This window comes from Pinus tabuliformis, chromosome 6 (assembly GCF_031772625.1).
Source record: "Pinus tabuliformis cultivar Carrire ecotype Pingquan chromosome 6, CPIR1, whole genome shotgun sequence".
NCBI classification, from domain to species: Eukaryota; Viridiplantae; Streptophyta; class Pinopsida; order Pinales; family Pinaceae; genus Pinus; species Pinus tabuliformis.
In genome coordinates, this window is record NC_142292.1 from 843,880,979 (window position 1) to 843,907,592 (window position 26,614).

The 26,614-nt window shown below is 38.8% G+C and overlaps 1 pseudogene; it reads left to right on the plus strand.

Annotated features, from left to right (window-relative positions):
- Window positions 1-8,930: 8,930 nt before the first annotated feature.
- On the plus strand, window positions 8,931-13,613 carry LOC149261515 (pentatricopeptide repeat-containing protein At2g13600 pseudogene; annotated as a pseudogene).
- Window positions 13,614-26,614: the final 13,001 nt, after the last annotated feature.

Sequence of the window (26,614 nt, forward strand, 5' to 3'; positions counted from 1 at the left end):
GAAAACCCCCCCGCTCCCTCCCCTCCCCCACCCATCTCAGCTCCTTCGTTTCCCTCTACCTCCAACCCCTTTGAATCCTTGGAAGTCGAAGATCCCTCTTCTCCTCCCCCTTCCCCTCGCACCAATTCTCTAGCTGTCATTTCACCACCTTCGATCCCTCTGCCCTCCCCTCCCCCAACAATAGAGAGAATACTCACCAGAAATAAACTGAAAGAATCCAGTCTTCCCTTAGATCCCCCAAGAAAGGCAGGAAGAAAGTCAAACAAGGAACTTAGGGACGAGGCAGCAGCAAAAGAAATGGCTACTGGAGCACAGCAACCAATGGACTCCTATCTAGACAGGCAAAAAGGGAGTGGAGACAAAACCAAGGAAAGAAGCGGGACTCACCCAAAAACTGGTAAATGATGAATCTGGTCTCTTGGAACTGTAGGGGGATGGGTTCCTCCTTAAAAATAAATTCAGTCTGTGACTTAATAAATCAGGAGCAGCCAGACATTGTCCTCATCCAGGAGACCAAAATCTCAGATCCAAATTTCCAAAAGCAAGTAAAACGATTCAAAAATTTTGAAGGTTACTCAATAGGATCAGAAGGAGCATTAGGAGGTATAGGAACACTCTGGAACAAGAATAAATGGACTCACATCAACCTCCAATCTTGCAATTGGTGGATAAAAACAGACCTCAGAAACAAAGCCTCTCAAGAAGATTACAGCATATACAACATCTATGCTCCAAACCATTACAGGGACAAATCAACGTGTTGGGATTCTCTATCCTTAGATTTACAGTCCTCCCATGACAGTAACATAATTCTGGGAGGAGATTTGAATCTCATAAGAAATGTGGATGAAAAGTTAGGAGGAAATTTTCATTCGGACCCCTCAAGAGAAGCGTTGGAGGCTATAATCCAGTCTCATAACCTCATTGATATACCTCCCTTCAACGGGAAATACACATGGAGTAACAAAAGGACAGGCTGCCACAATATCAAGGAGAGGTTAGACAGATTTCTTGTGCAGGAAAGAATCGCAGCAAACTTCTCTACCATCAAGAGCAAAATCATTCAAGCCTCGGCCTCTGATCACAAACCTGTGGTGATGAGTATGGAGAAAGGGAGAAATCTGGGGCCCCTCCCCTTCAAATACAACAAAGTATGGGATTACAAAGAAGACTTTCGCTCCCTCGTTCAAAATCAGTGGGCAAAGGAAGTGTGGGGATCGCCTTACTACGTTTGGGAAACCAAATTAAAATCTCTAAGAATAGTCATTAAACAATGGGCCAAGGAATATGCAGCAAAGGAAAAGAGGAAAAAAATGGATCTGCAAATTCAAATGGAACAGTGGAACAAAGACAAGGAGAACAGCCAATCCACAAACGAAGATATAATCCACGAAAATGAAATGTACAGGGAGCTATATAGACAAAATCGAGCTGAGGAAGAGGAACAAAGGCAAAAATCAAGGTGCCTATGGCTGAAGGCGGGCGACAAAAATACCTCCTTCCACAACAGCATAAAGCTCAGGCATGCCGGGAATCAGATAGATAAAATTGAGGCAGAAGGGCACGAATACAGTGACCAAGAAGAAATTAAGGAGGCGGCCTTCAACCACTTTAAATCTCTTCTAGCAGCAGCCCCGCAGCAGACGGACAGCTCTGACTTCCTTAGCGCAGTCGAGAACAAAATCTCAGACCATCAAAACAGAGAGCTGGATCAGGAGGTCACAGAAGAGGAAATTAGGGAGGCAGTATTTAGTATGCAACAGGACAAGGCTCCGGGCCCTGATGGTTTCACGGTGGCCTTTTACCGAAACCATTGGGACTCCATCAAAAAAGACTTTGTGCGGATGGTCAAAAATGTTTTTAAAAACCACAAGATGGGAGACAACACAAAATACTCACATTTAGCTCTCATCCCTAAGGAAGTTAACCCTCGATCTTTCGACCGCTTCCGGCCTATTTCCCTGTGTAATGTCTCCTACAAGATAGTAACCAAAATTCTAGCCAATAAGCTCAAAAAGCTCCTCCCCTATTTAATCTCAGAGAACCAAGGGGGATTTGTTCCACAAAGGCAAATCACAAATAATGTCATACTCATTCAAGAGGCAATTCACAGCAGCATCAGCAGGAAGGAACGAGGAATGATAATCAAACTTGATATGGCAAACGCTTTCGACAGAGTCGACCACCACTTCTTAACTGCAGTTCTCAAAAAGTTCGGGATTTCAAACAACTTCATAAGCACCATCTCTGGTTGCATCTCCAACCCTTGGACTGCCCCTCTGATTAATGGTCACCCAAGCAGGTATTTTAGAAGCACCAGGGGATTGAGGCAAGGCTGCCCTCTCTCCCCTTTCCTATACATCATAATGGCGGAAACTCTGAGTATACACTTAGAAAAACTCCGCAAGCAAAAAGAGATCACTGGAATTGGTATAGGAAGAGGAACTAAAGAGATCAATCATTCGCTTTTCGCGGATGATACCCTTCTCATTGGGGGAGCTTCAAGCCTTATGGCAAAAAGATTCAAGAAAGTCTTGGATGCCTTCCTAGCCGCCTCTGGAGGGATGTTGAACAACAAAAAATGCAAGATCTATACCTGGAATGTCCCCGAACAAATAAGGCAAAGAATCTCTCTGATCCTGGACATCCCAATGCAGAGGAACTAGAGTTATTTCTCTTATCTTGGTCTGCCTTTAGCCAAAGAAATAGTTAAGGCTGAGATATGGGCCAAACACATAGAAAAGATGAGAGGTCTCCTTCAAAGTTGGGGAGTTTCTTGGCTAAATCTGGCTGGTAGATCGACCCTTATAAAGGCTGTTCTCTCTGCTCTCCCCATCTACCAATATGCGGTCACATTGGCTCCCGCCAGCATACATAAGCACATGGAATTATTAATGAGAAGTTTTCTCTGGCAGGGGGGAAAGCAAGAAACCAAGAAATTCAGCCTTGTCAAATGGGAACAAGTTATCCTTCCCTATGACAAAGGTGGGCTCGCCATCAAAATTCCGAGCTTCTCCAACAGGGCTATGGGCTTTAAACTAATTTGGAGAATCCTCACCGGCAAAGGCTCCTGGTGGGTGGAAGTATTAAAGAGGAAATATCTGAATGGACCAAATTTTAATATTCTTTCCGAAACAATAGCTGAAAGATCTTGCACCCCTGTTTGGAAGCTAATTAAAAAAGTCCTTCCTCAGTTCAGAGAGAACATTTCCAAAGTGCCTGGAAGCGGTCAGGAGGTCAACATCTGGACTGACAGAATCATGGGCACCAGACCAAGAATCCACAACCAAAATCTCAGGCCTCTGCACATTTGGATGGAAGCTAAAAACTTAACCTCCTTGTATGACATTTCAGCTTGGGACCGGAACACATGGCAGGGCTGGAAGGACCTGCAAATTCCTAATGAGCTCAGAGAACTATGGCATAACCTCAAGGTCTCCCTCACAGGCGTGACACCCACCATTAGAGGGGCTGAAGACAGGTATATGTGGGACCCAAGTGGTGGGAAATTCACTATCAGAGATGGTTACAAATTCCTCCAGGCATCCACTTCGACAGCCAAATGGAACCTCTTCACAACTGTCTGGAAATCTGAATGCATCCCAAAGGTCAAACACTTCAACTGGACCCTCCTCAAAGGAAAGGTGCTTACCGCTGAAAACCTAAGGAAAAGAGGGATCTTGGGGCCATCTATTTGCTGCCTTTGCCGCGCTGAGGAGGAGAGCAGCCATCATCTATTCTACCACTGCCCCATCGCTCAAAGTTGTTGGACTCAGATTGTCAGCCCAATGAAAATTGAAGAGACTTTTGATCAGCTATCCTCCCTTCAAAAAAACTGGGTAAAATGTTACCCCTATCCTAAGAAAGGTAAAAACATTATCACTCGTATGTGGAAATGCATCCCAGCTACCCTCAGTTGGCAAATCTGGTTAGCTAGGAACAACTATATTTTTAATGACAAGAAGCCCAACCTTGTCTGCATATTGGCAAAAACAATAGCGCTCATATCTGAAACAATAAGTGCAAACTTGGTAGCTCCTCCAGACCAATCAAGCTGGCACAAAGAAGAGGTGGAATGGTATAACAAATTCAGCATCAATCATAGCAACAATCATCTAGCACACCCCAAAGCTAGCACGAGAAGAATAACCTGGAAGCTCAGAGGCACAAGGGAAGAAGTAAGTCAATGGATCCTTGATCAGAATCGCCCTACTTTGCATTTCGACGAGGCCTCCAAAAATAACCCAGGAGAAGCTGGAGCCGGAGGCATCATAAAGGACAGCCATGGAAAAACTCTGGTAAGCTATGAATGGGGTTTGGGCCAAATGTCCAATAACTTGGCTGAAGCTTACAGCCTCTACCTAGGTACCCTCATTCTGAACCAGCTGAGAATCAGGAATACAATAATAGTGGGAGACTCAGCCATCGTCATTGCAGCCATGGTGGCGGGAACAAAATTAAAAAAAGAGGCTCTTAATAATGTAAAGCTCAGGATTGAGGATAATGTCAAAGAAATGGGAGACACGGCTTTCAAACATGTTCTAAGAGACAACAACATGGAAGCGGACCATTACGCCACTAAGGCAACCAACAGACAGATCGACCAAAATCAAAGAAAATGATCTCATATATGAAAATCCCGTTCCGTAGTTGGCTTAGTTGCCTCTCAAAATCTCCGACCAGTCATTCCAGCACCCTTTCGACCTCTTGTCTTATCACTCCCCACCCTCATTCTTGTGATCTCTGGCCTCAATCAGTCCCGTCGCACGCTGCTCGTCAGACATCGAATCTCGATCCTCCATTCTTCACTCCCACCACTCAACCTTCTCGGTTAGACCATAGGACCTGGAATCCCCAGCCCTCTTGTGAATATCCCATGCAGATTATAGGTAGAAGTCTTTTCATGATCTCCTTACACTGCTGCAAAGATTTTAAGCCGGTGGCTAATCCCAGCCAAATCACAGAGCCTATGCCACATCCTCGGCCCGTTCATCCTCCCTCCGCGCTATATATATTCACCTACCCTCCTCTTATCGAGCACATCAGAAACTCGTTTCATTCTTCGCAGGAGAGTAATGGTGCTTTTCCAGGCATTCAGCTCAGGAAGGTTGGCATCAAGAGAGGCCGCTATCAGTGCAGACCGGCTGTGAGATCGTTCTCAAAAGCTCCCGGGGACGTCAGCAATCCCAAAGACCGGAACTTTGACTTCAGTTTAGCTGCTCCTTTCCTCTTCGACCGCTTGGTAAATCTCTGTGCCTGGCTCCCTTCTTTAACAGTGTTTTCCTCCCTGCTCTGTTTCTCCTTCGTGGCATTTTACCTCAGTCGCGCAGGTCTCCTTCCTCTTCACCCCAGCTCCTTTTCCCTGTTCCCGCTCAGCATCCATATCAGCTCCCTGGAAATGGCAGAGACCCCAGAAAACAGAGAGCAAACTGAGGCTCAGGAAAACCGTGAGTTGCCCGAGAATCCTCTGGACAGAGTGCTTGGAAACGCCAACTGCACGTTGTGTAAAGCTCATTGCTTTATGATTGCAAGGTTTGTCAAACATTTCAACGAGCTCAAAGAGGACTTTCAGGCTGATAGCAGATCAAAGAGAAAGAAACTGGAAAAACACAAGGCAGAGATAGAAAGCCTAAAGGAAAAATGCAAACACATGGAGGAGGCAGTCGCCCACATCAAAGCCATCACTCAAAGTATGCAAGCCGAGACTTCAACCAGAGCAAGCGTCAAGAAAGAACCCCAGATTGATGACTCTGTCAATCAGTTCTAGTAATCTAACTAATGACTAGCAAATTTTGTCTTCTCGCAGGTCTGTTTGTAAGGCTATATAGCCGTTTTCTTTTCCAATCTGCACTACTCAAGTTTGTCTATAAGAAGTCAGGGTCTGCGAACCCATTTTGGACTTCTCCTTACCTACTTCCATCCACTTATGTAACCGGATTTGGCTCCAAGCAGTTTTATAATATATAAGTACCCGATCATGTTAAAAAAAAAGATTAGATAAAATTTTAGGGGCTAATATTCGTTGGTGGGCTAATTCTCCATGCTTTTTGCAAAAAAATATTTGTCAATTTCCATTTTTTTCTCTAAAATGATTCGTCCATATTTTATAATACACCAATATTTTACCTTAGAAATCGCCAAAATATTATATCGACTAATATAAAATCATTGGAAATCTAAATATTTCTACAAAAATATCACCAATTTTTTTACAAATTGCATATTAGGGTCTAGTAAGATTCGCCAAGGTTTGTAAACTTTAAGATAAACTTCCATCCTTAAAATTTTCCCTGATTAAGATATTACCAATAATATTGTATGGGTCCACCGCTTGCCTCGGTGTTATTGCAAATAGTGGTAGACATATCAATATTCGCAATACGGTCCACACTTCTTCCTAAAACCAACTAGTAACATAGTGGTGAGGACCAACATTATTTATAGGTGTCAACATGAGCAAAAGTATTAATTGTAAATTTTACGATTAAAAAACTTGTTTACGAGTGTGAGCGTATATAAATTGTGCAGAAGGTTTGTTATTGTGCGAAATGCGGAAGTCCGCATAGTGAAAGCTTCCTTCGCATAATGGATTTACATAAAAATAAAGATATTTATGCGAAGAGCTTTCATTACAACCTTTAATCAATTGATTAGCAAAGTCTTGAGCACATAAGAACTTGATTTTGCTACACTACGGAAAAAACACTTTGTGTCTGAGAGGTGTTCACTGACATTTGTGCTTATGCGGAGAGTTTTTTGCTACGGGAAAATTAGTTGGTCTCCAGGAGGTGTTCATTGAAATTTGTGCTTATACATATAGTTTTCTGCCAATAGATTTCATTATGCGGAGAATTTTTGTTGTACAGAGCTTTGTTTGCACTCCATAAACTTCAATCTCTATCACAATCTAACTTTCCTTGATTTTAAATCTCTGTCTTCGCCATTAATGCCAGCTCGATAAAAAAACTACCAAACTATCAAGAAAATTGAAGGCGATACTAGAAACTACGCACAATGTCGATGCATAATTCATTTAACTATGATTTTTTTTTGAATTAATACTATTATGTTTCTTTGTGTGGAACTTTTATCGTGCGGAGGGGATTGTGTGAGACAACGAGGGTGCAAAGGGAAAATTAATCTTAAACTATTTTCCATTTAAAATTTTACAAATTTACCTGTCCACAAAGCATGTGAAAAAACAAAAGTGCAAAAGAAACTTTATAACTTTACCCTAATTTCACAAAAATAACTATAAACAAAACTTACATTGCTTACGCAGAAAGTTTTGTGCAAAAAGAGATTTTATTGTGCAAAGAGATTTCATTGAAATGAGTTTTGTCTACCCTCCGCACAACCTTTACTCAATTGACTAGCGATATTTAGAATACGAAGATTCAGATCATTTAATATTAAAATATTAATCATAATACTTATACACAAATATGAAAAAACGCAGCAATACAAAATATTGATTATTTGATATTAAAATATTAATAATAATACATATATACAAATGCAAAACATCAACACACTTATACAGAAAACTTTAAAAACAAAACTTTTAATCAATTAATTAACCATAAAAATAAAAACTATGCATGCCATGCGATTCCCCTTATTTTAAAAACTAAAATCTTTTAACATATATTGTGCACCATCGAATATACCATGATTCATAAAATGATTTGTTTAAACTTTCCATTCAGCACACTCAATAGCAGAGTGTTACACAATCGCATCAATGCACGCCTCTGAATGGTATACCAAAGCCTCCTTTTTGCTAGAAGTTAGCAATGCCCGCCATATTAACCATACACACGCCATCCCTTCAATCCATAAGGTGGACGTCGAGTGAAAATTTCTCTGAGCTGATTTGCCATCCATGTCGGAGGGAACCCAGGGGAAGAAAATCCTCCACACACGCCATCCCTTAAATCCATAAGGTGGACGTCGGGTGAAAATTTCTCTGAGCTGATTTGCCATCCATGTCGGAGGGAACGCAGGGGAAGAAAATCCTCTACCTGTGCTAGAAAGGATTTGACGCATCAGTACCTAGATAATCAACGATAACCTCTTTTATTGTGTTATATCATGGCCTTCAAAACTGTTATCAATATGGTCTGTAATTTGTTTTGGAGGATTTCTTTACTTAGAGGGAAATTATCAATGTCGGGTTACGGATAGCTGACATTTGAGTAGGGTTTCCAGGAATATGAAGCTGAAGTTGTTAATTCTGTTCATGTCTCAGCTCATGTCAAACGTTTTTCAAAGCCGTAGTTTAATAGATTGTATTTTTGCCTTAAAGATTATGGCAATTTTTGTAAGATTTTGATAACATTTGGTGAGGATTTTTGTAAATCCAAGTTACTATTGTCAAACTTTAAGATTAATAGTGCTTCGACAGTTTTTAATGGTGTTGAATCTATTTCCATCATAAAAAAATATGATTCCAAATTTTTTGAATTTTTTTTTCTCAAATTTTAGCCACTTTTGAGGATCCCGTCAATTCCTTTACTTCAATGTACCTAATTCCTCTGCTTCAGTAGCAATTCCTTTGCTTCAGTGTACCTAATTCCTCCGCTTCAGTATACCTCGATATACTATGTTTTTGTCAAAGCGGTAATCTAACCAAACTGTTCTTTCCTGAAAATCATAGAAATTTCAAATCTTTGTAAATGTACGATTGTCAAACTATGTTTTTGTCAAAGCGGTAATCTAACCAAACTGTTCTTTCCTGAAAATCATAGAAATTTCAAATCTTTGTAAATGTACGATTGTCAAACTTGAGTTTTGAGTTCCCTAAATTTTTTTTTTTAATGTTTATTCCAACCACTTTTAACTTGCCAATTTCTCCACCTCGTCTTTTTCAAAAGCAATAATGACCTCAAATATCCATGCCCTTTTTATTTTTGAATCTTCTCTAAAAAATAACATACATTTTAGAGGCTTTGATGAACTCATGTATTTTCTTTTTTTAATTTTTTTTGGGCTGTGATTCACAGACATATTGGTCCATGGGGACACTTAGGTCAAGGGGTGGCGGAAAAATCTGCGACTATGAAAAGAATCGAGCCCGTGGCCTATTAACAAAACCTAACCCAAAAGCTTCCGGCAAAATAGATGCTGTAACCTCCCTATCAACTAGCACTGATTTTGACGAACTAGGCTAACCCTCGGGGAATTTTTTTTTGAATCTTCTGAAACTTCATTTGTTGAATTGTCTTCATTTGTAATTGTAATAGTAACCATACACGTATGAAGTGGGAGGAATTGTGAGTTATGGTTTAGGGATAATTTGGTGGAGATTTTTACTACAAAGCAGCAGCAGCGCAGCGCACAGGAGTATTAGCAATGTTAATGCTACAACTCCTATCTGATAATAAGAAGAGAAAGGCAGTAATACTGATCGTTAACCCGGGGCTGCATCTTCCCAGCATAAAGGCTACCACTGCTGTTCTTGAAGGAGAAGCCCAACTGAACTATTCCACTAACCACGTTATTAAAACACTCTGTGAACAAGGCCATTTAAGAGATGCATTGCGCATTTTGCAAATGAAAAGCAACTCAGTTCAGTCTTCCACTTATGTTTATCTGTTAAAGGGTTGCATTAAGAAAAAGGCCCTATCAGATGGTAAACTAGTCCATGCCCACATCAATTGCAGAGGACTTAGGGTTACGATATATCTGCAGAATACAATTGTGAACATGTATGCCAAGTGTGGGAATCTGGCAGATGCTCGCAGAGCTTTTAACCAAATGCCTGAGCGAGATGCCTTTTCATGGACTGTGATGATTGCAGCTTACGCCAAACATGGGTTCGCTGAGGAGGCATTGGCGCTCTTTCACCTTATGCGAAGAACAGGCTTCCAACCCGATGAATTCATCTTAGCTAGTGTTCTCCCAGCATGTTCTAGCTTATGCGTCCTCAGGGATGTCCATAAGGACATCACTAGAGGTGGTTTTCAGTATGATGTCTTTGTGGGAAGTGCCCTTGTAGACATGTATGCCAAATGCGGGAGTATAGAGGATGCACGCCATGTGTTTGACGGAATGACTCAGCGAGATGTCGCTGTATGGAATGCTATGATAGGAGCTTATGCCAGGCAACGGCTCTCTCGTGATGCTTTGGAGTTATTTTGCCAGATGTTAGCAAGAGGTATCCAGCCTAATGAGTTCACTTGCGCCAGTGTGCTTCCGGCATGTGCCAACTTGGGAGCTCTGGAACACGGTATGGAGATTCATGGATGCATAACTAGAAATGAAATTCGGTGTGATGGCTTCGTGGCAAATGCCCTCATAGATATGTATACAAAATGTAGGTGTGTAGAGACGGCACGGAATTTGTTTGACAAAATGCATAAGCGAGATGTGGTATCCTGGACTGTCATGATTGCTGGGTATGCACACAATGGGCAGGGAGAGGAGGCACTGAAGTTTTTCCGGCAAATGCAACAGGCAGGTGTGAAACCCAACTTGATGACGTTCACTAGTGTACTCTCGGCATGTGCCTTATTGGGAGATGTGGAACAGGGTATGGAGTTCCATGAAGAGATAGCTAGAAGTGGATTTCAATCCGATGTCTTCGTGGAAAGTGCCCTTATAGATATGTATGCAAAATGTGGAAGGTTAAAGAAGGCACGAGATATATTTGAGAAAATGCCTCAAAGAAACGCTGTATCCTGGACAACGATGATTGCAGGATATGCACAGAATGGTCATATTGATGAAGCCCATAAGCTCTTTCAGGTAATGCCCAACCCAGATGTGTTTGCCTGGACTGCGATGATTGTAGGATATACACAAACTGGACAGAGTGCGGAAGCCTTGGAGCTTTATGAACAAATGCAACTTGCGGGAGTGATGCCAGAGCCAAAAACCTTTGCTAGTGTTCTCCCAGCATGTGCTAATTTGGCAGCCGTGGATCAGGGTATGAGGATCCATGAAGAAATAATTCAAAGGGGACTCCAGTCTGATACGTTTATAGTAAATGCCCTCATAGACATGTATGCAAAATGTGGAAATGTAGAGAGGGCACGTGAATTATTTGACAAAATGCATAAAAAAGACGTTGTTTCCTGGACAGCAATGATTGCAGGATATGCTATGCATGGCTTTGCAAAGGAAGCGCTAATACTATTTCAGAAAATGCAACACTTTGGCACGAACCCAAACCATATCACCTTAGTTTGCGTTTTGTCTGCTTGCTGTCATGCAGGTCTAGTGGATGAGGGTCGACGATACTTCAATTGCATGAGTGAATATTATCATATCACACCTTCAATGGAGCACTATAGCTGCATGGTTGACCTTCTTGGACGTGCTGGGCGCCTAGATGAAGCACAAGATTTTATCAATAAAATGCCAATAAAACCTGATGCTACTGTGTGGGCGTGTTTGCTTGCTGCCTGCAGATTACACAACAATGCAGAACTAGGAGAATTTGTGGCAGAGCGCCTTTTTGAGTTGGACCCTGAAAATGCTAGTCCTTATGTGCTTCTTTCAAATATATATGCGGCAATTGGTAAGTGGGGTAGCCTTCAAAACGTGCGAAAAATGATGAAGGAAAGAAGGGTGAAAAAAGCACCTGGATGTAGTTGGATTGAGATCAACAAACAGGTACATTCATTTGTTGTCGGAAACTGATGGAAACTTAATAATGCCTGTTTTTTCATAGGATACTATAGTCAACACATGGCTAGATGCTTTTCTCTTGGGAGAAAGTCACATCTGTAGACAATTATCTCAAAGTTGGAGATATTGCCTACGTGGAAGGGAAAAGGAAGTGCTCCTGGCAGAAAAGTTGAGGTGAACGATGTGGAGGAGTACGGGAATTATTTGCCAGTGGTGGGACTGAGGCAATTGCATTTCGGCTACTAAACACATCCACTGGAGCAGATATTGAAATCTGAGGGAGTTGTGACTGCCATTCTGTAATCTGCATGATATATTGCTAAAGATATTCATGACAAAGCCAATCCTTATCATGATTTTAAAAGTGACAGTGTTCTTCTTGGGGTTACTGATGATGTTAAGTGAAGTGGGCTATAAACATAGACAGGCATTATACTGAGCTCAGGCATATTGTTCACCTTACATCAAGCACAGGGGACTGGGTATTATTTTCAATGTTTGATAAATCTTACTGTTTGGAGTAGGCATATTGTTTTGATACAGAATAGTACCTTGACACAGCGTGGGGAATTTTCAATTTGACAAAATGCATACATGAGATTTGTCTCCTGGACAGCGATGATTGCAGGCTATACTATATGCATTTTGAGAAGGAAGTCCTAAAATTATTTCAACAAACAAAACACTGTCATGAATCTAAACCATAACCCCTGAGTTCATGTTTTCACTTTTAACTTTTGTCTGTATGTGCCATGCAAATCTAGTGAGTGAGGACCAATCATACCAACTACATGAACAAACATTCTCTTCACTGATGATGGAACATAATGGCTGCATGGTTGACCTTCATGATGTGCTGGACACCTGGACGAAGCACGAAGTTTTATTATTAAGTTTCCAATAAAGCTTGTATGTGAGGGTGTTGCTTGGGTATGCAGAATATTCGACAATATTGAACGAGGAGAATGTTTGGTGGAGAGTCTGTTGAGTTGGACGATAAAAATGCTCGACTTCGTCCTTCTTCGATCATCTATGCAGCAACTGGCAGCGGAGATGGTATTGAAAAGGCACAGAAAATGAAGACGGGGATAAAAATAAGCTGCCAAGTGTCATTGGATTTATATCCACGAGCAGTTACTTTTATGGTTTAGTTATTGGGAGTAGACATGTTTGATAAGCAGATAACTGTTTTGCTCTCAAAATGCAGATCACAATTTTTAAAAGTACATAAAATTGTCTGATACTTGGAGAGATTACTTAGTTTGAATCGAGACAGAAGTGAATTCCCCTGGCATAGGAACTATGACTAATGATGTGGCAAAGCAGAAAATGTTTAACACCATAGCGAGAACCAGACAATTACATTTGGGCCATTAAATTAAATCTTTGAGTCGGCAAGAAACATCTAAGGGATCGATGATTGTTGATTAACCGTCTACAAAGAAGTTCATCTACAAGACTGTGGCCAAGAAACATTTTAAGGTCAACTTTTACCACCATTTTGACGTACAACGTACCTGTGGGAATTACTGTATAATGGTTGGTGAACCCTGGCATTATTCCCCAGGCATATTTTAACCTTGCATCAAGTTTGAAAGTATTACAGTTTATGATACAGAATGTTGTTTCATAGTTCTAGTCCAAGTTTCTGGTTTTGATTTGGAGAACACACTTGAGAAATCACAATGTATGCTAGTGGTCATTTAGCTAGATTGAGGGGACTGATCCCTAGCACACTAGAGAGATTTCAGCATAGAAGATATCCAAGTAAGAGAGTGCGTAGTGGTGGCAACTATGGAACAGATTAGAGTGAGTCTTGTGGTGAATGAATGTGCTTATACTTTGTCATGCTACTTGGGCCTGTTGCTAAGGTCAGAAGCATGCACAACTTAGTTCCACATGGGTGCGGTGACAAGGATTGACAACAAAATGAACGATATGAATGGAAGCCCAACTGTCACAATGGCTTATATTTTTTCTCTGTGCGTCTTCATCTTGATGAGCTGATTCAGTTTGTTTGGAATTTTAGAGTTGGTGATAGTAAGTAGTAAATGAATTGTAGTTGTTAGTTAGAAAAGTTTCATGCTGTTCATATCATTCTTAGGAAGACTTCCTTCTTAATGAATACTTGAAGTTGATATTCTGCCCAAATTTGTTGTGTCAATTGTGTATGAAAGTTTTAAGAATTCGTTTATGATGTTACATAATTGCTTAAATATTACCTTGCCATATTCTATTGATAATGCATGCAAGAATAACGCATCGTAGTTGTTGTTGTGGATGCACTTATTTCCGCTAGGTGTACGTTGGGATCAAATTGGTATCAAATTACTTAGTTTCACATTTCATTGCTAAATCAATTTATGGTTAATATTTGCTCAAAAATGAAAAAATAAGTGTAGTACAAAACATAGAGTAGCGTTGAATGACTTGAAGCTAAAGTTGCTACTCTTAAATCAAAATCTGTGCCTTGTTGTGGCCTGACTGAACCCCAAAGTGACGAACTTGGAGCCCCTTTTATTTTTAAATTTTATGTTAATCTTAATCTTCTAAAATGCTTTCTGATTTATATTACCTTACCCAATGTTGTTAGGTTGCATAAGATGATTGAGCATACTAATAGATTGGTTTTACTTCGTGATTATACAACACCCTTTTTAAACCCCTAGTTTTGTAATATGTAACTAAATATGATAATGATGGAATGACTAGCATGGGTGCTTTGACAGTTTATTTGATGTAAATATTAACTCTTATTTAATATATTGCTAAAGTTAAAGAAGAAAGCAGCCAACATGAATTCTGATGTCTAAAGAAAATTGCAGTGGGGATTTGGGAAGTTTCTTATCTTTGTTTGAATTAATTATCCAAATTTCAGATTTGGCAGTTGAACTACCCAACTGCCAACCATTATGAGAAGAATATGGGGGATTGTACTGAACTGCTCCAGGAGTATGGGCTATGTGCTCATTTTGGAGACTTCTAGTTGACCACACAGCTGGAGGAGGGACCCTGGATTTTCATGTTGGGCGATGTGTGTGTCGGTGAAGATTGAGAAGACAGACATAATATATATAGAGAAGCCCTCACCCCAAGTCAGGGGGCCAAGAAGAAATTCTGAACAGTTTGTCTTATTCATGCACATAAGGCACCGAGAAAAGGAGAAGCACTAAGGGGCTGCTAGATCAATGAACGGTTTCCTTTTGTGTTCTGCAGGCCCATGCGGGCCATACTTTGCTATATTAAAAGATTCTGGTTCAGTAATTGAAAGGTGGAATCTTGATTCCTTATATATGAAGGAGAGTGGCTTTCATGTCCTCTACCTCGATTTGAAATCTGTAGAACCATGAGAGAAGCTTCCTTTTAAGGCACTGAATTTAGCTTGGGGTGGCTAGTTGCAAAGAATCTACAGTGTAGTTGTGCCTATAATTGGGTGGAGAGTGACTCTCCCTTCTTCAATTTCCAGCAAGATTAAGTGTATCAAATAATTGGATCTTTTTCTCTGTTAATTAAATGAAATCGTTGCTCAGTTTTTCATGATTATTGCTATATTGGTTTACCGAATATGTATGAGTGACGAGTTGAATGTATTGTATGGTTTTGCTTGGATGCTACCTATTACTTCATTCATGAATGAATGCTATATATAGTGGTTCCTTTGAAACAAGTTGCATGCAATGAATATAAGATGTGCGGTTTACTAAGGTGAATGTATAAGTTGATGTCTAAGGCTCTTTATGTATTCAATGATGTGAATGGATTTTCCCAAGCCAACTATGGGAGGAAACATCTGTGACTATATCCCTGTTTTGAACTAGAGGAATTGATAGTTCTTCACTAATAGGAGACCTTGTTTCCTTTGGAGGAAAGCTAGAAGGTTGGCCCCTCTTTTTAAGAGTTGGAATTAATAGTGTGATATATTTTGCAGTCGAAAGGAGTGAGTATTTCATTTAAGTTGGGTGAAGTTGAGAAGATCTAGTTGTTGGCCAATTGTGTCTTTTTGTTGTGGAGATGTCATGTTGAAGACAATGTTTGGGATGTCTTTGTAGGCTAGAGAAGATTTCCGAGTCTTCAAATGTCTTTGGACAAGGTTTTTGGCTTAGTAGAGTCAATTTCAATTCTTTGAAACCAATTTGTGAGCTTAGATGAAGTTTTAGAGTTGTGAGGACGACCCTTTGAATTCTTAGGATCGTTAACAAAAGTTTTAGAATTTCGGGGATTGGAGTCTTTGGCACTAGCCCTTGGTCACATGGCTTGAAAAGAGCTATGACCAAGAGCTTAGCTAAAAGGAGCTTAAGTACGAAGGATGGGATGTCGAGTAATTGAGATATTGTGCTATAGGGTGTTGGTAATACATCGAACTACTTCCAAATGTAAACCCTCGATACTGAGAGATCTCAAAATGTTTGTTGACTAATGGAGATTATTCTCATTGGTTGATGTTTGTTATTGGATTGGGTGAGTATCGTAAGTGGAGTTTTCATTTTGTTCGGTGGCCCAATGAATTGGTAGACATAAATTTTTGTGGATAGAAAAAGCAGAGTTATCGCAGTTGATGTTTTGTTAATTGAATAGGGCGAGAGTTTTTGAAGACTCTTTGTGTCTTTTTACAGTGAATTGGATAACGGAGAAGTCTGTTGACTAAACAAAGAAATTCCCATCAAGTAATTATGGTATATTGCATTTTGGGATATTGGATGATCAAATATCAGGAGGTTGGGATATTAGTTTTTGGGATATCGATTTTCAGGATATCGAATGATCAAGTATTAGGAGGTTTTTTATTGACTTTCAGAATATTAGATGATTGGGTATTGAGAAATCAAGATATTGACTTCCAAGATATCAAATGATAGAGTAACAGAAGGTATGGATATCAACTTTCAGATGATGGGGTATCAGAAGGTCAGGATATCAGCTTCCGAGGTTATATCAGATGATCACATACCGAGAGGTTGGGACAATAGCTATTGGCTTTTCCTCTCAATACTGGAAACATATGATAATGTTTTGATGTGGCGCACTGGCATGGTAGATGTGGCATACTAACATGGCGAGTTGACATGGCATGGTATTGCACAAGGGAGGCAGGGGCAAAAGCACTGCCACATGTCTGCCATGTAGCAACATTATGGACGCTAGTGAGACACTTGGAAGACAAATTTTCAAATAAGCTTACTTTGTGTCCAAAGCTTAGATTTGGATGAGATTTATATCGTTGAAAAGCTCTTGACGAGTAGAAGACGATGGTAGTCTTAGAAAAGGGGTTTAAGATGCTTACAAGAAGTGGGAATTTAACAACCACATCTCCATAAATTAGCCTTGGATGATGGGTCTGGATACCTTATACCCTTAATCAAGCATTGAGGGGATTGGAAATGTTACAAAATGGTATCAAAGAAAAGTTTCAAACACTTAGACCAAATGGACATGGGAGAGAAACAATGAGTTGGGTTTTGTTAATGTTAAAGGTTTGCTATAGTAAAATTGTTGGATTAATATTCTCTTGATTTATCTAAATCATATTTAAGTGTGATGTGCAACAACAATGGAACATCAGTTTCAGGAAAGCATAGCTCAACACTGGTGTAACCAAGACAACTATATATGTTGAAAGTTTATTATTTTCTTAAACTAACAATTGTGTGTTGTTTCATCACATAAGAAGACTTGCCAACAGTTAAAAAAGAAAGAGGTGCTCAACAAAATGGTATAATACAACTTAGATAGGATTTCACACAATAGAGAGGAGGAGACATATGAGAGAGGCAATGGAGACCCCTTCTAATTGGTAAAGACTTTTAGAAGTTTGAGGGTTGAATTCATGAGTTACAAGGCATATAATGAAAGGATTATCAAAGATTAGGAAAAGCAAGGGGAAGTAAATATGGTAATGTTGCAAAGCATATCAAATTTGCAAATAAAGAGACAATATGAACCAACTACCAGTAATATGGACAAGTCCAAACAGGGTCCTAGCCCATCTGAAATTTAGAAATATGGGCCAATAACTAGCAAGACAAAAGAAAGTTGGTTAAGGAAGAGGCACAAGAATGCCAAGAAGGATACAACCAATGAAGACACCTTAGCAGACACATCTAAAGATGAAGTTGACAATTCAAACAAACTATCTAGCACAACAACTATATTAGAGTTGCATAAGAAGAGGAAGAAAAATGTTGCAAAGAGCTTATTAACTAAAGAGTTCAAGAAGGATAAACCTCCCACATTGATGAAGAAGTCAGAAATGATGAAGAATATGAGGCATGGCTATTAGGCTTCAAGAAATACTTCATGGTACATTATTCTAAGAATATGAAGTCCTGACTGGCCATATTTAACCTAAGAGGAAAATTTGATATTTGGTGGGAAGACCTCAAGAATGTCAAGGGAATTCGAGCGAAGACGCTGACTTAGAGTAAATTTGAGAACTATTTTAGGGAGAAATATATATGTGAAATATATTATGATGAAAAAATCAAGAAATTTCATGAACACAAGTTGTGGTAGCTCACCGTGGATGCATATAACAATATATTTGTAGAACTGATGAGACGTGTGGCTTACAACAAGGATGAGAAACTAAAAATGCAACACTTTCTCAGTGGATTACCAAACCCTATTAGGATAGAATTGAGCTTGATGAGCCAAAAACACTCAAGGGAACTATTTGAAAGGATAAGTATCGTTATGACTAGTTAAAACACAAGATTGAGTCTCTGACAAAGTGGTGGAAGAAGGAGAAAACTAGCTTCAAGAAGAAACAATTAAAATCCTTGTGCTATGAGCAGCTCGAGGAGTGTTAAATTCAATGTACTAGCCATAAGTGAGTATCAACAAAATTTTCCTGTTGAAAATGGGGATAAACCAATTAGACCAATAGAAAAAGAAGCATAAGAACTAAAGAAAGGACCATTGAAGTGTCGGAGGTGTGGGGAAGAGTAGTTGAGATATTTTTCACACGGACAACATGATAGAAGGTATATAACATCCAAGATGCCACTATTGTCAATGATGTGGCTAGAAGTGTACCTCATATTTATTGCAATTTTGGAGAATCAACAAGAAAATCTCCAAGCCCCAACGATGAAGATGTAAGGTATGCTTTCCAAACATCCCATTTCAATTCTAAATGACCTTGGTTCTAACCTCAGTTATATTGCACCATAATACGTTGAGACATGTTACATAGAGGAAAAAACATACAAAGTCGTGTGGTTTGAGGCATGCTAGTTCAAAATGAGTGGTTTGCATACACCAACCATTTTGAACATGTTACCTTTGGGATCATATGACATGTTGATTTGCGTGGATTGGTTGGTAATGCACAGGGTGAACTTGGATTACCACAATAAAACTTTGGAGTGCATAGATGATGAAGGACAACAAAGGATACTTTAGGGAGTGCAAAATCTTGTGTCTATAATATAAATCTAAACTCTACAATTGAAGAAATATTGGAAAAAAGGGTGTCCATTGTATGCTATACATTCAGTTGAAGATAACAAGCTAAAAATTAAAGACTATTTAGTGTTACGAGAGTATAGAGATGTATTTATCAAGAAAATATCAGGACTACCTCCTAAAAGAGAATGATTTTTCAATAGAACTTACACCAACAATTGTGCTTGTGTCTAGGGAACCTTATAGAATGAGCATTCCTAAGCTGGTGGAATTGAAGATATAGTTAAAGAAAATGTTGGAAAAGAGGTACATCAGGTCCAATGTGTCTCCATTGGGAGCACCAACATTATTTTTTAAAAAGAAAGATGGTACCATCAAATTATGCATCGACTATAGACAGCTGAACAAGATGACCACAAGAACAAGTATCCATTGCCTAGAATCGACGATCTTTTCAATCACTTGAAAGGAGTCACAATATTTTCAGAAGTAGACTTAAGGTATGGATATCACCAAGTTAGGATCAAGGATGAGGATATCTATAAAACCAAATTAAGGAACGATTATGGGAAATACGAGTTTATGGTGGTGTCATTTGAACTGATAAATACACCATCTATTTTTATTTGCCTAATGAACAATATCCTTAGCAAGTATTTGGATAAGTTTGTATTGATATTTATTGATGACATCTTGATGGATTCAAGGACCAATGAGGAGCATAAAGAACACTTAAAGATGGTATTGCATGTGCTAAGGTAGCTACTGACTTTATGCAATTTTAGTAAATGTGATTTGTTTAAAAAACAAGTGCATTATTTGGGTCATGTCATTTCCAAAGGAGGAGTGACAGCAGATACTGAGAAGATCAAGGAAATCATAGAATGGGTTGTTCCTTGAAATGTATTCTAAGTAAGATCATTTATGGGATTGTTAGGATACTATAGGAATTTTATTCAATGGCTTTGAAGGATTTGACATCCAATTACTTTGCTACAAAAAAAAGAGTAAGATTCAATTAGACATAAGAGTGCACAACAATTTTTGAATAGTGGAAGTTTTGAGTTTTCACAAGTCTTCTAAACTGATAATTACGTATGATTTCTTAGGTTAATATTTTCTTACATTCACACTCATCATAAAGTAATTACACAAAAGATATCAACACCATAAACAAAATTCCAGTAGGATCATAAAGAGACATCCAAACAAGAGACGCACGCATTTACCCTAGGAAAACCCACATGGGGAAAAACCCAACAACCTTTTCCTTAGAGAAATTATTTTTAACAAGAGATACAATCTGAACCTTATAGTCAAAATGGAGTCAACCTCACTAACATCAAAACCCAGGTCAAACCTATTCAATCTAGTTACGAGTAGCCTTAGATAACTGATGTTTATTTGCCCAGAATTTCATCCTTCTGCCCAGAGATTTGGTCTTCCTCATAGCTTGTTCTATCATAGAAATTAGGATCTTGGTATGCCTAAGAGCTTGGTATGTCACAGAGATCAGGATCTCAGTCTGCCTTAGGGCTCGGTTTGTCACAGAGATCTGGGTCTTAGCGCGCCTTAGTTCGATTTTCCTCAACTCGGTCTTCCTCATAGAATAGGAATTAGTCAACCTCGGAGAATAGGCTTGCATGTATAGAAGAGTGATCCAAATTTATTTTCATAGAGATGAGGTTGAATGGGCACATATATGTATAGATTGAATGAACCCAAGCGATGTGTCTATAGGGGAAGACTAACCTGTCCTTCTTTTAGGGCCGACTTTACATTTTGGAGGCAAATTCAATATTTGAAAATTCCAATTTCCCTCTTTTTGAAGTCGACATGATGACTATGCCTTACATTTATTACTATTCTTAGAGGGTTAAAATATTAATTATGAATACTGACGATAACTGCAAAATTCAACTCTCCCTCTTAGCTAGGGAGGTATTCATAATGATTATCAGATGTTTTCTTATTGACAAGTTTCTCTAAGAAAAGGTTATAAGAATTCATCACCATCATCAACATCGTTATTACTTGGTTAGCAACTCGGACACATGGTAAATCAAAAACATCATCTAGTTATCATAATTCTGGCTGATACCTCTAACCTATGGTGCATCATCACCATAATCTTGGTTGGTACTTCTAACACATGGTACAACATTAACATCAACTAGTCACCAAAATTTTGATCCCTCTAACACATGGTATATATACTAGTTTTGGTTCACCATCATTCTAGTCGATATCTTTGACTCATGGTGAATCTCCAAAGGCCTCACTCTTCATGAGTAATTCCATGCTTGACGCTAAATGTGCTCACTCAACCTATCTGGAGAGTCTGAGCTTAATGCTGAAAGACGCCCACTCAACTGAGTGATTTTGGGCCTCTAAGACCATTCTTCGTAGTTATGGTAAACATACTTGACATAGGAAGAATGAGTTTCCTCTGCCATATCATTCTCCTTAATTCCAGTCAACACATTTGACATAAGGAGAATGTCCATCCACGATGTTATCACATCAACACTCTAGGCCATTCTCCCTAATCATGTTTAACCTAACCTAAGGGGAATGATTGTCCTTGATGTTGAAATTTCATTACTCCCTCTTGCTGAGAGAGACATGCTCAATCACTCCAAGATTTTCCTTGAAGTATACAAACTTCATCTTGGGATAGAGGATTTTTCAGCAATCAACTTTACTGTAGAATAGAACTGGAGCCATACTACTTCCTTCTGTACTGGATCTCATTGTGGTTTGACCTGTCATCATGGTCATCACCTACACTTGATCAAATAATTCCGCAAGTAGTTTTTGAAACCATACAACTTCACAACTCGCCAACCAAGCTACAATATGCTCAACTTCTGCAATGATGAGTGCAACTGATGTTTGCTTCCTACTCATCGAAGAAATCATAACAGATCTCATACGAAAGAGATCTTTATGACCTCTTTATGTCTTATGCACTCTCTTCCCAATATGAATCTGCATATCCCTATAGTTGTAATCCATTGTTTGAGACATATCTCAAACCATAATTGGTTGTGCCATAGCCAGTTGTACCATGATGGTAGTTCAACACATGTTGAGCCACATGCCTTGGCTCAACCATAAGTTGTTCAGATACTATTTGGTTACCTTGATTGGGTGCTCTTTCTGAAACAACTTCTGTTGTGGTAATACTGGTTGCTCCCTATACCACTGCTGTTTTCTAGCATATTAACTATCTAGCCTTACAATGTCAATGAAAGTCCATCATCTCAAACTCAGAGGTCAACTTCCTCTGAGGCTAAAACAAGGCTTTATGACTTCTCTCTTTGTTATAGAAGCAATCTGTTAGAAATTAATTACCGGAGCAATGAAATACACAAAATATTGCGAAAACACAAACACATAAAGACATAGAACAAGAGAGACACAGACATACATGGTTCACCCAATTTGGGCTACATCCACGAAGAAACAACCAATCCTTCCTTTTGTAATATCCAACAAAATAAAAAGATACAACCTATAATAGATCCACCGTAATTTCCTCTTCACTCTCACACCGTCTCCTCTCTCTTTCTCACTCAGAATAATCATCAACATCCACAATACAATTCCCTCATATAAACCAAGATGTTTCATTCTAAGGAAAAAACACTAAATTAAACATAAATTCTACTGTCATAACATCCACCTAATGAACGACCCAGATTGACTACAAAATTAAAATATTTTACAAGGAATTTTTTCATCTATTTTTAGCTTTGGGGTCCTAGGGGGGGGGGGGCTCCAAACATGCAACCACCCCACCCTGGACCCCCTAGGAAGTAATAGTGGTGGGGAAAGCCTCCCCACACCCCCCTATCGGGTATTGGGATCCAAACATAGCCGAAACATGACCTGTGAATAAGGAAGATAATCAGTGTCCACATCCAACAATCTCCCACTTGGAGATTGATTGTATCAACTCCATCGCTGCTTCACTTGCTGGAAAATGATTCCACTTTTTACTTGGATATTTCTCATCTTCATCATCATTCTTGAAGGCCAATTAAAACTGAGCAACAACTCAATTTCTCCCTTGTTACAACGTTTGTTAACATATATGCAGGATGTTGGCTAGTGTATAACTTTACCAACTTCTTTTTTCCATCATCCAAAACTGATTGTATGAAATGATACCTGAGATGTATATGCTTAGTCTTAGAATGAAAAGCTGAATTCTTTGCAAGATGAATGACACTCTGGCTGTCACTATTTAACGTGCTCATCTCCTTCTTCTTGCCCAACTCATCTATAAACTTTTGTAACCAAATAATTTCTTTACTAGCCTCTATAGTAGCAACATACTCTTCTTCCATTGTTTAAAGTGTAACAATGTTTTGCAATTTTGAAACCCAGCTAACAATTGTTCCACCTACAGTAAACACATACCCTTTGGTGCTCCTTCTGTTATTTCTGTCACTTGCCATATTTGCATCAACATATCCCTGTAGAGCAATGGTTGAACCTCCAAAACATAATGCTTGATTTGTGGTATCTCTCCAATACCTGAGAATCCACTTCACTACCATCTGATTCTCTTTTCCCGAATTGTTCATATACTTGCTTACAACTCCCACTGCATGTGCAATATCAGGTATTGTGCAGACCATTGCATACATTAAGCTTCTAATAGCTGATGCATATGGAACTTTACATATATAATCCATCTCTTCTTGGGTCTTGGGGCACATCTCCTTACTTAGTTTGAAATGACTAGCCAAAGGTGTACTAACTGGTTTTGCATTCTACATATTAAATCTTTCAAACACCTTTGTTATGTACTCACTCTGAGAGAATGTTAATTTTCGATTTTTCCTGTCTCTAGTTATTCTCATACCAAGGATTTGTTTTGTAGCACCCAAATCCTTCATTGCAAATAAATTTGCCAATTTTCCTTTGAGCATGTTTATTACCTGCATGTTAGACCCCACAACAAGCATGTCATATACATACAATAACAATATAATATAGTTGTCATCATTTTGTCTTTTAAAATAAGCACTATGGTCAGAGTAACATCTAGTATAACCTTGTTCAGACATAACCTTGTCAAATTTTAGATACGACTACCTTGGAGCCTATTTTAAGCCATACAATCTCTTCTTCAATTTGCACACTAATTTCTCCTTCCCTTTGACCTCATACCCTTGTGGCTACTACATATATATTTCTTCCTCCAAATTCCCATAGAGAAAGGTTGTCTTTACATCTAACTGCTCAAGATGCAAATCTTCTGCTGCCACTAGACTTAAAATAGTACTCATTGAAGTCATTTAACAACAGGAGAAAAAACTTCATCGAAGCCTATACCTTTATTTTGTTCAAATCCCTTCACCACAAGTCTAGCTTTATACCTTTGTTTACCTCCATCTTCTTCCTTCAACCTGTAAACCCATTTATTCTACAATGTTGTTTTACCAGTAGACAACTTGACTAAGTCCCAAGTTTGGTTCTGCATCAAGGAGTCCATCTCTTCTTCCATGGCTTGCTCCCACTTCTTCCTGGTTTTTACTTGCATTCTTTCTTCATATCTTTCTGGTTCACCAAAATCAATCAACTATACATAATATAATGAAGGAGAGTATTGTTCATGGGGGTCTATTTATCCTGATAGATCTTATAACACCAATTTCAGGTGTTTAAGGTGCCTGTTGCTATTGTGGTTATTGTTGTTGTTGTGGCTACTGATTATTCTGATTTTCAAGCACCTTTACTTTTTTTCTGTGATCTTATCAAGCACTGTGCATTCTTTGTTTTCCTTTACCTATTTCTTTCCCTACATCTGATATTTATACAAGACCTTTTCATTGAATATGACATCTCTGCTCCTAATGATTTTGTGATTTTCATAATCATATAAGCGATAACCAAAATCATTTACACCATATCCAATAAAGGTACATTTCTTTGATTTTGTCTCAAGCTTTGTTCTATTTTCTATATTGGTGTGGACAAAGGATTCACAACCAAAAGTATTTAAAAATGAGTAGTTTACCTTTTTACCTGTCCATGCCTCTTCGGGAATACCACCATCCAAGGAACTTGAAGGCCCTTTGTTTATTAGATAAACAACAATATCTACAACATATGCCCAAAATTGTAAGGGAAATTATGTGTGCAATCTCATGCACCTTGCACGCTCCATGATTGTCCTGTTCATCCTTTCTGACACACTATTTTTTAGTGGTGTTCTTGGAACTGTCTTCTCTCTATGAATTCCATGCTTTGAAGAATAGTTATCAATTTTTTTGCTGAAGTATTCACCTACATTGTTTGATCTGAGACACTTCAATTTCTTTCCTATCACATTCTCAACTAAAGCTTTCAATTTCTTGAAAGTATCAAATATATCAGATTTATTTCGAATACAATAAATCCAGGTTTTCCTAGTTGCATCATCAATAAAAGTACATAATAGCGAGAGCCACCGAGAGATGATACTTGAGCAGGTCCCCATACATCTATATGCACAAGCTATAACTTTTCACTCTTCTTTTCCTTTCCATCTCTGATAAATATGACTCTTCTGTTTTCCATAAACACAATTTTCACAGAAATCCAAATCAATATGCTTCAGACTTGGCAATAAATTTCTTGAGTGAAGAATCTACATCCCCTTCTCGCTCATGTGCCCGAGCCTATGATGCGAGAGTGTTGTATTTGCTCCTGTGGAGGTTAAAGCATTAACAAAATTAGAAATACTATTGCATAAATACAATGCACCAACCTTTTCTCCCTTTGCTATTATTAGGGCTCCTTTAGTGACCTTCTAGGTTTTGTTTGTAAAAGTAGTTACACAGCCTTCACCTCCCAACTGCCTTGTTGAAATTATATTTTTCTTCAGATTTGGAACACGTTGTACCTACTTTAATAGCCATTGGTTTCCATTCTGTTGCTTTATGAAAACCTTACCCATTCCAACTATTTTACAAGGTTTATCATCACCCAGACGAACATGCCCAAAATCTCATTGAACATAGCAATACAAATGTTTCCTATCAGGGGTGGCATGGAATGAGGCCCTTGAATCTACCACCCAGACATCAATAATATTCTCTAATGAAAGAATCAAATCATCTTGCAACACATTACCTATCACATTCGCTTCATGATTTTTCTCTTGTAGTCCATCTCCTCCTTTTCCCTTCCGAGATTTGCAGTCTTTCTTCATGTGTCCTTTCTTCCCACATTTTTAGTACACTATCCATGATTTGGATTTGGATCTTCCTTTTCTTGACTTACTGTTATTTTTTGGGCTCCTCCCTCTTTCCATTTTTCTTCTCGTAGCCTTTGCAGTCAAATACTTACCTGATGTCTCACCGAATTTTTTTCATCGCATTTCCTCGCTAAGGATGTAACCAACAACATCATCAAACTTTAAATACTATATCCAAATACAGAGTTACTAATGGCCATAACTAAACCATTCCAAATTTATGGTAATGAGAACATAAACAATAGAGCCCTAACTTCATCATAAAAATTTACCCCTACAAAACTTAACTCACTGGTAACCATATTAAACTCATTTAAATGA